We start from the raw sequence: 15,516 nt of genomic DNA on the forward strand, positions 1-15,516 counted from the left end.
ACCCCAAGAGTGAGCACAAGCGGCTTGCAAGGCAGCTGTACTTCCCCCCGCTGCACTCCCGCTGCCCACCGGCTCTGAGAGCGCAGAGGGACCTGCCGCCCCAGGACAGAGACAGATCCTTTCTGGAAGGGAGGGCACTCTTTCTGGGAGAACAGTTACATACCAGGCTGCCTGGGCTCCAAGGACAGGGGACTGAAGGCGGGCGGCTCTCCCGGGAAGGCCAGGTGGAGCTGGGCGGTGAGGAAGGGTGGCTGACCACCAGGACTGGGCAGGGGCACAGAGGGAGGTGCCTGCCCTGGGGCGGCCAGGTGGGGGCTAGGGCACCACGTGCTGCCCAGCGCAGGTTTGTGGAGAGAATTCCCACACTGTGCACCCACTGTTCACCTGTGTGTCCCCTGCCTGCAGCAATTCTACTGCTGGGACTGATCCCGGGAGAAACCCTGCCCCACGCCCGCAGAGAGGTGCGCTTGGGAAAGCCCCCCCAGGGCGGCTTGTAGCAGCGTCTCCTTCAGAACGATCTTACTAGTGGAGACTAATGACATTAATTTGGTCCTTCAACGTACCGGACTGCTGTGCAGATGGCTGCAAATTACAGGACTTACAAACCAGCAACAAATGGAGGAGAAAAGTCGAATTAGAAATAATTGGGAGCAGACCAGGGAAACTCAAGGAAGCTCTGAAAGTAAGTAGTGGGCAGGAAGGAAAGAGTCAGGAAAACTACACAGACACAGAAGCTCAAACAACACACTGCAGCCGGCAGCCTCCACGCTTCAACTGCTTACAAGGGCTGTTGAGGGCAGCGCTCGGGTTTTCACAACTAACTAGGATGTGCCTGGAGGTGATATCAAGCCATTTAAAGGAGATTAAACGCCTTACACGGGTTTTAAAAGGACATGAAAGCACATAATTAATCTTGGAAGGATTCCTGTCCCAAGTCATTTGTCGCCACAAATCTTTTTACATGTTCAAAAGTTAACTCACTACAAAATTCAGATGAGGAGTTTCTCCGGATGCATGCGCCAAGGAACCTCTGCAATTACACCAGCAATTTTTTAAACAAACTGTGCAGTGTTTTCAGGGTGACAGCCTAAGACAGCATCATTTCCCTAAGAGGTAAAAACAAGATAAAGTCTTGGCCCTCATCGCTCTTAAGTGTTTTTCATCTGCCAGACAGACGCAAACGTGTGCCAGTAGATCTCTTCCCGCCTCAACTTCCTACATCCTGAAGGCAGTAAGAAGCGACAAATGCCTGTTCCTCAGTGCAGAGCTGACAACCCCCAAATGACGATTTTACATAATAAAAGATGTTTACTGAGGCTTACAGATTCCCTGGTCACCCGCTTCAAAGGCAGCTGGCAAATAACAGATCCAAAGATTAGCAAATTAAGGCCAGTAAACAATTTCCCTAAGGAGAATGCTAGCTCTCTTGGGCCTCTGGTACTTCCCGAGACACCCAGAAAATAGCAGATGAAAAAAGACTAAATCCGATGGCAGCTGAACAAGAAAACAGACTGTGCCAACCTGGACTCACTCTACCACCACTGAAGCAGCTTCCATGGGCCCCTGCCTAGAGAAACACGGGTGCATTCTGGCAGTGATCACCCGCTGTCCAGCCCAAGGGGGGTCGGCACTCCCCAGTTAAAGGCATTCACCTTACCACAAACAGAAACTACAAAATCTCATCTGTAAGGGCCCTAAACCCTACGACATTATAGACAATTTTAACTCTACAAGTTCTCTTACAGAGTTGAACACCCAAAAGTGAGTGCGAGGCGGTCTTCAGTCAGTAGCCCCGGCTCCTCTTTCTGCGTCTGCCTCTGCATGAATCAAGTGACCTGGAGAAAGTTCTCTCATCTCTTTATTTATCCCCTTTTCCCTGCCAGGTACAAAATTAGGTCAAAGCCACCAATTCTTTTGGAAAATAAAATGAATTTCTTAGATTGGTTATGTCTACACTGTCATGCAAATACCTCCTGGCCACTGCGCAGCTATAGCCAACCCTCAAGTACGTACGATGCGGCTCGTGCCCATATTAACGCAGGAAACTGTGCACCTTTACTCTGCACAGGAAACACCCTTCCCGGAGAGGCCGGCAGACCCAGGGGCTTCCGGAACAGGCTCCTTTAGGGGTCCCCAGTTTCAAATGTGGAAATCCTTAGCAAATTAACATGCCATGCAAGTTACAAGAGCATACACTATTTTTTCATTAAGGAAAACCAAACAACCTGTCTGGCGCACTAATGTTGGGGGGACGTTGTGTATTTTCCTCGGTTCTTGTCCCTGGCGCGACAAAGACATGAAGGGCAGAGACACAGTAGTGGAGCAGAGCACAGGTTTTATTTAAAGTTCCTTAAAGAGAGAAAAAGTGCAGCAGGCAACCTCAGCGAGGAGAGGCGCCTTGAAAGGTTGGAGAAAGTTTAAGATTAAAAGGTTACACACTTAGAAAGTGTGGGCGACCTCAGAGAGAGGAGTGCCCTGAAAGGTTGGGGGTTCCCCCTTTTAAGGATTTTTCAGGAATGTGATCATGGGCTGAGGGTGCAGACCTGTTAAGCGGTCCCTGAATATTTAAAATTAACTTAATACAGGAAGTTTACTGCTCTGATTTCTCCTGAGATAACTGGCCTCTGGGTCTGAGAGCCTATCAAACAAGACCACCTGCCCAGCCCCCCAGGTGGGCTGAGTGCTTGTCTGCTGAAGAGGACGTTAAGAATCTTCCTCACTTCCTGCCTTTTCCTATGTTGTTTATTGCTGGGCCTGCGTCCCAAATTCCTCCCATCTCCTCCCATCTCGCATACCACCAGGCACAGTGTGGCTGGACGGTAAGTGTATCTGTGTGTGTGTGTGTGTGTGTGTGTGTGTGTGTGTGTGTGTGTGTGTGTGTGTGTGTGTGTGTGTGTGTGTGTGTGTGTGTGTGTGTGTGTGTGTGTGTGTGTGTGTGAGAGAGAGAGAGAGAGAGAGAGAGACACACACACACACACACACACACATTTCACATATTGTTAAATGAATGAGATGAATACATTCCCAAAGTCTAATGAGCCCTGGACCGGCCCAAAACTTCCGGAGAAAACGCCAGTGTTCGGGCCGCTCCGTACTTCAAGCTGCTGCTGCTGGGAGGCGGCGAGGTCTGCGTGGGAGCAGGCAGCGGGGTCCCCGGGAAGGGCGGCCCTCTGCGGGTGGTGCGCGGAGTCTGAGGCCGGAGGCGGGGGCGGCCGGCGGCGCAGGGCCCCGGCGGTGTCAGCCCGCGGAGGTGCCGCCCCAGCGGCGGGGGCAGGCGTGCGAACTGGGGGTCCGCGGAGCCCGGCGCTGATGGCACCTGCTGGGGGCACGGAGTCGTCGGTGGCGGCCGCCACCGCCCTCCTACGACGCTGCGCTCCCAACAGCCGCTCCCGCCGCCCACCGACACGGCCCGCGGCTGCCACCCCCAGTCCTGGGGCCGCCGCCCCCTCTTCCCAAGCCGCCCGCCGCCCGTGCCCGCCCGCGCCGCCTCCCGCCTCCGCCCCGCTCTGCCATCCTGCGCTGCCACCCAGCGGTCCCTGCTCTGAGGCACATCTAACTCAGAAAGGGTCAGCAGACAGTCTCCAGTGCCGGGGGTCCTGACGGGGCATTGGGAGGCTTCACGGGGGAGATGAGGGGACAGGGCAACATTCCAGGCATTGCTCACAGTTTAAACCGGGCTTAGCCCCGGGGGGGCGCTGTGCTCCTCGGCAGGGAGCAGCTGTGAACTTGGAGTGCTCTAGGCACCGGAATCTGGCGGGATATGTTGAGTGGAGGCCATATGAGGGTGGCAGGGGTCGGCAGCCCCTGGAGAGACTATGGGCGGCAAGAAATTGGAGAAAACGTCAGGGGCTGAATCGTCAGCAGTCATCTGTGGAGTACCTGCTACGGGGTTTCCTGGGTCCTGGGAACCAGCCCCTGCCTCCTGGCAAATTGCACCTTGGGGGAGACCCACAGCCAGTACAATGGTGGAGAGAAATGCCCAGCAGGCTGCTTAGAGGGAGCAGAGGGCGCCTAACTACGACTGGGGGGCATGTGCCCAAACCAGGGGACAAGGGAGAGAGCACGTGAAGGGAGGGCGGCTTTGCAGGCAGAGGGAGCAGCCTGTGCACAGCCTGAGCGAGTCTGAGGATCTAAGGAAGGCCAGGGCCGAGAGACAACTGCACGCCAGCCAGGTGGTCAAGGGCGCAAAGGGCTCATTGGAACCATTCACACAAACCACATGCTCAGTTTTCAGCATCCTTTTGGCCCTCGGAGGCCTGGGTTACATCTCCTTGCATTGCATCCCACGCACACACTGCAAGCATCCTTCAGAGAGGAGAGTTCCGTTTTCTGCAAGGTTATACGAAGGGACTGCAGGCCTGAGCTCTCCCATGCACTCGCTGTGTGACCCTGGACAAGGCACTTTACCTCTCTGTGCCTTGGTTCCATTATCTGTAAAATGGGGGTTGGCCTAGTATCTCCCTCACGGTGTCTTTGTGAAAATTAAGACATTAAAGGACCTAGCAGTTTCCTGGCAGATAGGAAGGGCTTAAAAAATGGTAGATGCCATATGATGAACAATTCCATGTCCAAATGACCATCTAAGAAGGTGGAAGTAGTGAGAAATGGGTGTCTCAAAGTATAAGCCGAGGTAGTGGGGGCTATACCTGGTCAGGGTCTAGTGGGTAGAAGAGTTTTCCATCAAGAAGCAAAGCCTTTGTGTCTAGGGGGAGAGAGCCTGGCTTGGAAATCCTCCCTGGCTGGGCAATCTATTGTTTTATCCTTTGTCACCAATGAACCCTGCCGACTGTCACCAATTATCTTGCCAATGGGTTTCAGCCCCGGGCAAGTTCACTATGGTTCAATGTGACCAAAGAAATGACAGTAGAGTGTTCTTGGGGTGAAAGGGTTATACCCAACTTTATTTCCACGGTGGCAGGTCAATCGCTAATATCCATCACTCAGCGTGAGTCTGCAGGAAGCAAGCCGGTCTCTGCCTCTGGGCCTCTCTGCCCGCAGTCATCCCGCACAGCCGTCCTCTGGGCCTCTGTCCTCAGCGCTGCCACCACGCCAGTTCTCTGATCTGCTCTCCTGCACCTTGCAGCCGTGCCACCGTATCACCCAGAGCCCTAGGCAGTGCTCTTTATGTAGAGTCAGTAGCAACGTATTGCTCACACGTGTGTAGTGAGCAAGCCAGCCAGGGCCAGTTGAGGATCCTGGCCACAGGAACGTTCATTTTATCCACACACGGAAGCTGCTGTCCCTCCAGACCAGACTGCACAGACCTGGGTCAAAGCTCACGTGGGTGAGGCTTGGCCTACACCCCAAGGTCTCCTTAGGCCTGTGGGAATTCATGGTGGTAAGTAGGGGAAATATTGGCAAAAATGCTTTCTAAAAATATCCTTGCAGGGAAGGGACAGGAAGTTGTGAATTTGTAAAGAACAATGACTGCTCTTCCCACTGGTGTGGCAAATCTGTAAAGGTGAGTAGATCACAAAAAACACCCTTGCACATGCACACCTGCTACCTGTAGTTTTCTTAGGGTTGATGAAAGAATTGGAAACAGCAGGACTGCCAACTCAGCCACGAACAGCTCTAAGCTCCTTAAGACAGAAAACAGGAACTGGTGAAAATGTAAGGCCACAGAAGGTGTTGGGGGTGCAGCAGGGAGATAAACGTGTCCCTGGGGTGAGGGGCCTGGGTCCCCACACAATGCTACCCTGGTGTGACAAGCAAGGACCGGCTTCTGGCAGGCTCGAGGAGCAGAGGCCCATTGTAGGACAGTGGTCAACCCTGCAGGGGCCTGAGGCCAGGGAGGTCTGCCTCCCCAAACAGGTGCTGTCAGCCAGGGTGACTGGGGGTGCCCAGGACCAGTCCAGAGAGAACTCAGCAGGCCCCAAGCCCCAGTGACCTGGCTGTGCTTCCTCTGAGAAGCATCCTCAGCAAGACATCAGAGCGTCTTTGGGCCACATCCAGGCCACTGGGGTTGGGAAGTCAGATCCCGGGTGGGGACGAGCCGTGCTCACTCGTGCCTGTGCGATTCGCCTGGGGCACGCCTAGTGGCTTTGTCCTCCTGACCTGCTCCACGAGGTGGCCCCCAGCCCACAGTTCAAAGAGGCCTGAGGCACCCTGGGGACAGTGGGAAGTGAGGGGCCTGCCACCTGCGGCACCTTGGCCCTCAGAGGGAAGAGGACAGGGGACAGGGTTCTCTGGGGCTTGAGGAAGAAGGAAAGGGGAGCAGGGTCCAGGGTCCACAGGGGAAGAGCAGGAGGCCCACACGGGCCTCAGCTGAAGTTCTCTGCCCGAGACAGGGCAGGGTCGGCTGTGCGGCAGCGGGGCGGCCCCCCTGCCTGCATATTCTTCACAAGATGCACTCATGACTCACGCACAGAGCAAGGCTGAGTCTGGGGAAAATGAAATTCATAATGAAAGACTTTAGCATGATAATAATGTAAATCTAATAATAAAGTTTATAGCAGTAAGTGTGTTTGTTGTAGAAAGTTCAAAGAAAGCAAATAAAAGAAAACAAGAACTCTACTATGCACAGCTCAAATCACTAAGCGAATATAAATATCAAATATTTAATGTGCTCTTCCAGTATTTTAATGCATTTTAAATTAGTTGAGATTTGTAAAAGTGCATATTTGCAATCTGTGTTTTCACTTCAATTGTAACACGAGCATCTTCCTGCGTTGTCATAAACTCTTCGAAAGGGTCGTTTTTAAGAGCAGCCCAATCAGCATGAGTATTCCGTGGCTGCCCATGCTGTCCCCAGTGCTGAACATCTAGGTGGTTTACAGTTTTTGCCTCAAAAACCACATTTATACATATTTGCATTCTTTTGGATGTTTTTTCTTAGGATAGTTTCCAAAGAGTAAATTAATGGACCAAAGTATGACCAGTTTGCAGGCTTTTGGTTCTCATTGCTCACCTTTGTTCTGAAAGGGCTGTACGGGGCTTCTCTTCAGGTGGGACCAGGCAGAATCTGCCCTCACTGCCCATCGCCCCCGGAGGGTCAGGAAGTGACTCCAGTGCCCCCACCCCCCCGCCACAACCGCCCGCGTTAGAGGCGCTGCCTTTGCTCCGGGGGCCACAGGTGCAGCTGTTGAGCAGCAAGGGCCCCATGTAACTCAGGTTCCCTAGCACCTGGGGAAGGTGGGAGCGAGAAGCAGTGTTTCTGTGGGAATAACCTAGGGACTGTGAGTAAAGACACTGAAAAAGAGAGCGGCTGGGTAGACACGTGAGATGACCCATCAATCCCCGACGGCTAGCGGCCCAACACCGTGAAGATGTGAGCTCAGAGCATCCTGAGACGGGGGCGTGACGGAGAGTCCAGCAGCTCAGTGGGCATGTGGACCTTGAGTTCCAGTCGCTGAAGCCCAGAAGCCCTTGCGGAGTCCGGTTCCTGAGCACTAACAGCGCCGAGGCCCTCCGGCCGGAGCAGGCTGCTGAGTGCCCCCGGGACCTGCCGACCTTCGTCCTCAGGAGGTCAGCCGGACTTCCCGGGCTCCCTGCAGCGAGGTGTGGCCGGCGGCCATCCCTGTGAAGGGCGGGTCGCGCCTCCCTCCCTCTCCTCTTCCTGCCTCGAAGGCGGCTGGGATGCCTGGTGCTTGACTAGCCATTCTGAGCCGTGTGGTGAGCCCATGTGCTCAAGACGGCAGAGCAAAAAGTGCCGCTCCTCCTGGACCGGTGGCCTCCCGAGAAACAGACAGACTTAATGAAGCCACTACAGTTTGTGGCGGTTTTCTGTCCCTCCACCTTGGCGGTGTTTGTCCACATTTGCTCCATCAGAGTTGCACAGGGTCTGTGCTGCCAGACGCCCCCCCCCTCCCGCCTCTGCCACCTCACAGGTCGGCCCTGGTCCTGTCCCAGCCTGCCGTGGGGCCCCCAAGCAGAAGTGTGGGTGGGGCCATGCTATCCCGGGAGAGCCTGGGGTGGCCCGTTTCAAGTCCGGATCAACCCAGGCTTGCATGGGCTGCGTAGTGCTGCCCCCCGACACTAGGGGAGCTCCTAACCCCCGTGACGTCGGGGCGCCTCCCTGCCGGCCACGCCCCCACACGCAGCTCAGCGTCTCCGTGTGCCTTGCCCAGCTGAGCTCCTGCCCCGAGTCCCAGCTTCACCCCAACCTCCTCCGGGGGCAGTTACTGTCTCCCAAAGGACAGGCCCGCCCTGGGGGCCTGGAGCCGTCTGCGGCTGACCCACAGGAAGCGGTGAAGCCGCCCCTCGGTCCTGCAGCCCAGGGCCAGCCCCCCGTCCTAAGGACCCCGAGGCTGCCCTCCCCACCGGGCCCACAAAGCCTAGGCTCAGGCCGGGAGAAGGCTGGGTTCTTGGGCATCTGCCCCACCCTCGGCCCTCCCGCCGCGGTTTCTCCTCTTAGGGGATCGGCCTCGGAGGCTGATGAGGTTGGGGTCCTGGGGTCAGCAAGGAGGACTGAGGCAGCCCCCCCCAATGAACGGGAAGCGTCCCCGCAGGTGGGGGCGACGGCCTCCGGAGGCGGAAGGGGTCCCCGGAAGGCGCCAGGGAAGGGCAGGGGCGTGGCGGGAGCAGGTGGCAGGGGCGGGGAGGGAGCGGCGAGCCCCACGCGGAAGTCAGGGCGGGCGCACACCGGGCCGCCAGCCGCTGCCAACTCCGCGGGGCCGCGGCCATGCAGGTGAGTCGGCCGCGCTGCACCGGCTGCGCTCCGACCCCTGCCCCCGCCGCCGCCGCCCGCCCCGGCCACGCCGCGCACCTGCAAGGCGCCGGTGGGGGCCCCTGCATCGCACAAGGCTGAGGAGAGGGTGGCCACAGCCAGACAGAACCCAGGTCACTGGTGTCAAGGCAGGACAGGGGAGGGCAGCTGTCCTCCTGCCCAGCCAGAGACTGTGGTTCCAGGCCGGGCTGTTAGTGAGCGTGTGGGACCCAGGTGGGGAGGGCGTGTCCACCCTCGCGCGCGCCCTGAGTCTAGGCAGGTCCCCAGACCTTGCAGCTTTGCCCTGCAAACGGGGAGGGGAATGTGGCTTACTAGGTAGGGACGCCCAGGGTGGCCCATTGCATTGGGTCCTCTGCCTCCTGGGGGTTCTGCCACCGGAGGGGTGCTTATGGGTCAATGTGTATTTGGTTACAGTCACCCTGCTGGCCTTTGGTTCATCTCAATAGCTGGAGTATTTCTTGGGTCTCCCTTGGCTGGGTCTGATCTCATCGCTACTTACGAGCAGAAGCAACCTCCCTGTGGTTCTGGAAAGCCCAGTGGACCCCCTAAATGTCCACCACGTCCTTCATCTAGTCCCTGACCCAAGCTGTCCCAACCACATGCTGTCCATTCGTTATCTTCTTGTCACACTGTGCCCCATGCCAGGCCCATGGCTCAGCTCAGTACCTACCTGGGGAAGGACTAGAGGGGGAGGCCTTACCTCCTTGCCAGGTCACCCTAATTTGCCCACTCATCTAAATTAGACACAAGTTTGTGCCAATTTAGGAAAGTTCTTCCATTTTCTAGATGTTTTTGAAGCCGTTTCCCCAATTCCACGTTAAGCCTCTATGATTCCAGCTTTGCTCTCCTGACTCCTCCCGGCTTTCCTCTTCTTCGATCCCCACGCCAAGAAGGGGCAGGATTCTCGTTCCTCTTACATCCTATCCTTGACCTCATGACACTAGTTGCCACATTAGAACATCGGAGTTCCTTTCAGAAGCATTCCTTTGAGGTAGGTGTGATTATCACCATTATAGTCAGATGAGGATGTTAGACAAGAAATCGAATTACCTCCTTCTTTAGTAGAATGTTGACTCTAGATCTGGATCTTGATTATGTTAAACGGGAGCTAAGCGAATATGATTCTTCCCTTAGAGTCCAGATTTCAAGCCTATTGCATTGCTAGAAAATCCTTCTGAATTTCAGTAGATGCATAATAAATGCATAATTAGCTCTTTTCTTCTCTTTATATTCCTGCTGAAACAATCCTAACCTCCTCACAAGCAGCTTGATGCCACAACCAAAAAAGGGGGAAGTCACTTCGTTTCTGAGGGCAGAGATCAAAGGACATCAGTAGTTTCTCCATACATTACCTGTTCCAGCTCCCAGCTTCCACCCGACTTACCTACTCCAAAGTCTAGTGAATTTTTATCTAGTTCTTTGAATGTGTACATGCAGATGTGAGTCAGTGTGTGTGTCTGTTTGTGCACACATGTATCAGTGTTTATGTATATATGTGACAGTGTTGAAAAAAATCAACTCTTGAATTATTCTTCCAAAGCTGTTTTTTTATCATGCCTCGAGTCTTTGGATTTTAACATCCCAAAGAAAAAATTTTGACTCATTTATAATTGGTGTTCTACGGTCATTCATTTCTAGAGATAATAAACCCAGAACCCCCTTTTTTTGTGATTGGCATAGGGACAGGGGTTACCAGAATATAGGATAGTAAGTTCATGTTTTTAAAATCTTGTATCTGCAGGGTCTAAGGCAATGGCAATAGGGATGAAAGAGAGGACAGTGGAGGTGTGGCCCAACCAAACTGCCCCTGAGCCGCCCAGCCTGCTGTCTACCTCGCTGTCTTCCTTGAGTCATCACCCCAGTTCCCCAACCTCCAAATGCAGGAAAATGAAGCCAAGATATTTTTGAGTCGCAACCCTATGCTCAACAATATGTTTTGTACTTTCCTGTATGTGTCCTCATTTTTTCCTCAGAGCAATCCTCTGAGGTAGGTAGCAGCATTCTCATTTTTTAATGATGAAGGAGCACAGACCGAAAGAGGTTGGATACCTCATCCAAAGCTCCACAGCTAAAACACGAAAGAGGTGGAGTCCAAACCCTGCCCCCTGGGCCTGCTGACCTCACCATCCATTCCCTACGTATAGGTAAGGGCGCCTCATGAGGGCACGCACTGACACCACACGGGGCGGAGCGGAGACACTAGAGGCGGCGGCGGCAGCAGCAACGTGTTTGGGACTCCGAAATCTGAGAAGTAAATTGTGACTAGTTTAGCCGATTGGGGAAAGCAGAGAAGCAATCAGATTTACATCACAGAAGCTGCAAAAGGAATCAGTGACACTAGTCACCTATGGAGGTGAGTATGGGGCTAAAAACAGAATGTTTGGTTGAAAGTCCACTTAACCCGATACCTCTCCTCTGAGAGCAAGTGTGTGACTTCCCTGCCTCGACCAGCACAGGTCTGAGAATTTATACCATGAAAAGCACCAATTATAGAGTCTCTGGTCAGGGGGACCCCAGAAGTCAAGGGTGTCATCCTGAAATAGGAAGATTAAGTGAAAGTTTAGTCTCCCACTGAATGTCAAGACTCCCAGCCGGTCCTCCCCTGGAACCCTGGTTAATCTTCTGGTAATCCTTGAACCAGAGAGCTCAGAACTCAGGCAGCCAGGCTGGAACCCTCCAGACAAGAGATGTCCAGAAAAATATGGACAAAAGGAAAAAACAAAAGAATACAGATGGGAGTTCCCAAGTAACAGCCCAGCCAGGTCGCCACAGCAGACATCACTGCCCGCCCCCCGCTAACGGCCTGGGCAGCCCCGCTTCAGTGAACTGCTGCTGACGTCTAACTGCCAGTATCTGGCTCTCTTTTGCCTGATAGTCTCTCCAAAGCCAGGGAAGGCTGCTCTGTGGGGTTCATAGCAGGCCAGAAGTGCTGGGGAATTACTACCCTCCTCCCTGGGAGCAGCTGTCAGCCGCTGACTGTGAGGATGTCACGTGCACAAACACAGTTTCCTTGCCCTCGCACACATGAACTCTGACATGTATGTTTGCCACCATTTCCCCAAAATCTCTATGCAGAGCTAAGCCTTAGACATGCTCAGTCCCTCAGTCACAGTCAGCATGGTGACCGCCTTCTCTCCCCTGATCCCTTCCCTGCTCCCCTCTGCGTGTCTCCACTGAGTGACTCCACGTGCACACATGTCTCAGGGTCTCTTGGGGAACCCGAACTAAGAGGAAAAACAGGTTTTATGCCAAGATCAAGAGCTAGAATGTCATCCACTGGAGGAAAGAACACAGTGAAGCAATGACTTCAAATTTCTGAGGGAATATTTTTCCAATATAGGACTCTGTAAGCAACTAAGCAATGACTTACGTGTGAGAACGGCATACATACATTTTCAGACATGCAAGACCTCGAAGCTTTGCTTCCCATGCCCCTTTTCTCAGGAAACTTTTAGAAGAGGTTTCCTGCTCCACCAGGACAAGGAAATAAAGATGACTTGGTACGTATGAAACAGGAGATCCAACACAGGAGAGGAGGGAGCGGTCTCCCAGGAAGGCCGTGAGGGGCGTGCCGAAGCCCACAGCTGTTCAGCAGGGCTGGAGGGGAGCCGGTCCCACTGGAGCAGGTGAGGACTGAGAGAAGGGATGTCATTCAGAGTACGTGACAGGCTACTGAGTGTGTCTGCGCAAACTGGGGAATATTTGGGGGTTATAGAGTAATGAACGGTAAGCACATGCAAACAGTACACAAAAGGACATTTATTAGATCAAGGGGAACGGAGAGGTTATGCAGCGAGTCACGCCTGTGCAGTCGTAACAAGTGAACAGCGACTATCCATCCAACCAAAGTGAGCTGTATTGGACGGATGGGATGAGACAAGAGCCGATGAGGTTGGGGGAGGGCGTTTCTACAACAAGCCCCAGAGAACTGTTTGGACCTTTACACCGTGTGCATGAATAACTTTGATAACAATAAATAAAACTATGAAATTAGTAACAAAACAAACAGCTCAAGTAAAATAAAGACCGGGACCTCTAAACAGGAATGGAGGTGAAACTAGGGATCAGCGACCTGTTGTTTTTTGTGAAAGTCTCAAAAAATAATGGGATTTTTTTGTTTTTGCTTCTTCCTTAACATTTTTGATTGACGTAGAACATACATACCCAAAGTGCACATATCATAAATATACTACTTGATTTTTTTTCACAGTGTGAGCACAACTTTGCAACTACCACTCAGATCAGGGGACAGTTACAGTATATTCTTATCAGACAGCCCCATGGACCCCCATCCAATCACTGTCCCCAAGGGTGAGACCCTCCTGACTCTGACATCATAGATTAACATCCACTATTTTGTATTTTATACAAATAAGAGCCACACAGTGTGTCATCCTTCGTGTCTGACTTCCTCCATTCAGTGTCATGTCAGTGAGACTCACCCATGGTGTGTGTGCGGTTGCAGAGTCATGGTCCACCCGGTTTCATTCCGTGATACCCCGTAGTGAGAATACGCCACGATTCACCTGTTCTCCTGTTAATGGCGTCCGTACGGTTTCCGGTCTGGAGCCACTGCGGTGCTTCTACTGGTGCAGCTATAAACATTTTAGTGAATGTTTTTGCTCGACATTATATATGTATTTCTGTGGGATATATATACCTCAGAATGGAATTGCTTGGCCATGGGATTCATGTATGCTCAGTTTGGACATTGCCAGACAATCTTCCAAAGTGATTCACCAATTTGCATTCCCACCAACGGTGTAAAAGAGTTCCAGTTGCTCCACGTCCTGGCCAACTCTTGCTGCTGGTGATGTTTTTCATATCAGTCATTCTGGGGACATGTGGTGGTATTGCATTGTGGTTTTAGTAAACATCTCTCTGATGACTAATGAAACTGAGTACATTTTCATCGATGTATTGGCCACTTGAATGTCATCCTTCATGAAGTGTCTCTCCAAGTTTTTTGCTCATTTTTTATTGTGTTTTCTGTCTTCTGTTGATTAGTAGAAATTCTTCATTATTTCCTTATTGGTCTTTTGTTGCCTATATGTATTGGGAATATTTTCACTCATTCTGTGGGTTAACTGTTTTATTTTTGAACTTACAAAATACAAAAATAAAAGGAAGACCCAAATATGCTCTCAATAAATACGAATATAAAGCCATATTTACGTTAAAAAGAAAAGGATGCAAATGCGAAAAGATTTACTATGCAAACACTCATCAAAGGAAAGCAGAGGGACTCCATTCACATCAGACAAAGTAGACTTCACAATAAGGAGTGTTACCCGGGATGAGAGGGCACAGCAACAAAGGAATCAATTCTTGAATAAGACATGACAGCCCCAAGTGTTCATGCTGAACACAGCCTCAAAATACATATAATACAACTTACAGAACTAAAAGGCAAAAGAGATACATCCACGATTACAGTCAGATACTTTCATACTCCTGTCTCAGGAATGGGTAACGCAAGTAGACAGGAAATCAGCAAAGACAGAAACACCTGAACACACTATCAGTGCATTTCACCTGACTTCTAGAGAACATCTCACTCAACAGTGGAAGAGCAGCTTTCTGTTCGGAAGTATACGGGAGTTCATCAAGACAGATCATATTCTGGGTTATAACACAGCCCTTAGCAAATTTAGAATAATTGAAAGCATGGAAGGCATGTTCCCTGACCACAGCTGAATTAAATTGGAAATCAATAACAGAATGATACCTGAAAAAACTCACAAATATTTGCAAATTAAACAACACACTTCTAAGTAACCCATGGATCAAAGAGGAAGTCACAATGGAAATTGGAAAATGTTTTGAATTGAACTAAAATGAAATCACAACATTCCACAATTTACGGGATGCAGCCAAAGTGGTGCTTGAACAGAAACTTAAACATTAAACCAGAAATAAGAGAAGATTCAAATCAGAAAGCTAATCTTCTGCCTTAAGAAACCAGAAAAAGAAAAGCTAATTAAATCCAAAATGAGTAAGGAAGGGAATAAAAAAAGAGCAGGAATCAATTAAATTGAGAAGAACAATAAAGAAAAATCAAGCCAAATTGCGTTCTTTGAAAAGATCATTAAAATCAATAAGCCTCTAGACAAACACATCAAGGAAAACTATTTAAAAAATCTGTAGGGGCAGAAATCAGATCACTATTGACCAGTAATTTCACACTGGGGAGGGAGTTCACTGCAAAGGAGCAGAGGAGTATTGAGGGAAATGGAATGTTCTCTGACTTGATCGTGGCGATGTATCCTATTGTATACACTTGTCAAAAACAGAAAACTGTGCACCTCAAAAGAATGCAGTTCACTGTGTGTAAATTATATCTCAATGAATCTGATGTTGACGAAAATACCAGAGTGCATCTCAGCAATTTATGAAGAATTTCACGACACCTTTGTTTTAGATGCGTGTGTAATGCAGGGTAAAATGTGTTTTTCTGAATCCCGTATACTGTGGTTAAAAAAGAAAGAAAGCCATTGTCCTACAATATGCCAAGGTCTTTCCTGCCTTGAGACTTCCAACTAGCTGCTCCCTGGAATGCTGGGGTTGTTCATTCTCCCACTTCAAGTCACCTTAGGGAGGCCTTTCCACGCCACTCTTTCTAGTAACTGATTGTTACTAGAAACACTATCTCTCTAACTCCCTGAGGGTAAAATTGTAGCATTTCCAGAGTATCTCGCCGGCTTTAGTGCATTTGCATAACCTCAGGAGTGGAGAGAAGTGCATCTCCATGTCAACGGGTAATTGCCTGGGCAACCAAGGACGTGTCTGAACCTGAGAGTTTAAGGGGAGGCGCTGGCTGCTGGCCTGCTTGCTTCTGCCAGAGCTGC

At 51.3% G+C, this 15,516-nt stretch overlaps 1 long non-coding RNA gene across 3 annotated transcripts; it reads left to right on the forward strand.

Moving 5' to 3' along the window:
• The first annotated feature begins 8,050 nt into the window (after positions 1-8,050).
• LOC140844551 (uncharacterized) lies at positions 8,051-15,511 on the forward strand. 3 transcript variants are annotated; one of them, XR_012123067.1, is made up of 4 exons: positions 8,051-8,629; positions 10,410-11,021; positions 12,113-12,294; positions 13,090-15,511. It is a non-coding gene; the product is annotated as an uncharacterized lncRNA (long non-coding RNA). The 3 variants fall into 3 exon arrangements; XR_012123065.1 differs by having other exon boundaries at positions 12,113-15,511; XR_012123066.1 differs by having other exon boundaries at positions 10,813-11,021; positions 12,113-15,511.
• The last annotated feature ends 5 nt before the right edge of the window (positions 15,512-15,516 follow it).

Source organism: Manis javanica, chromosome 11, assembly GCF_040802235.1.
Source record: "Manis javanica isolate MJ-LG chromosome 11, MJ_LKY, whole genome shotgun sequence".
Taxonomy (NCBI): Eukaryota; Metazoa; Chordata; class Mammalia; order Pholidota; family Manidae; genus Manis; species Manis javanica.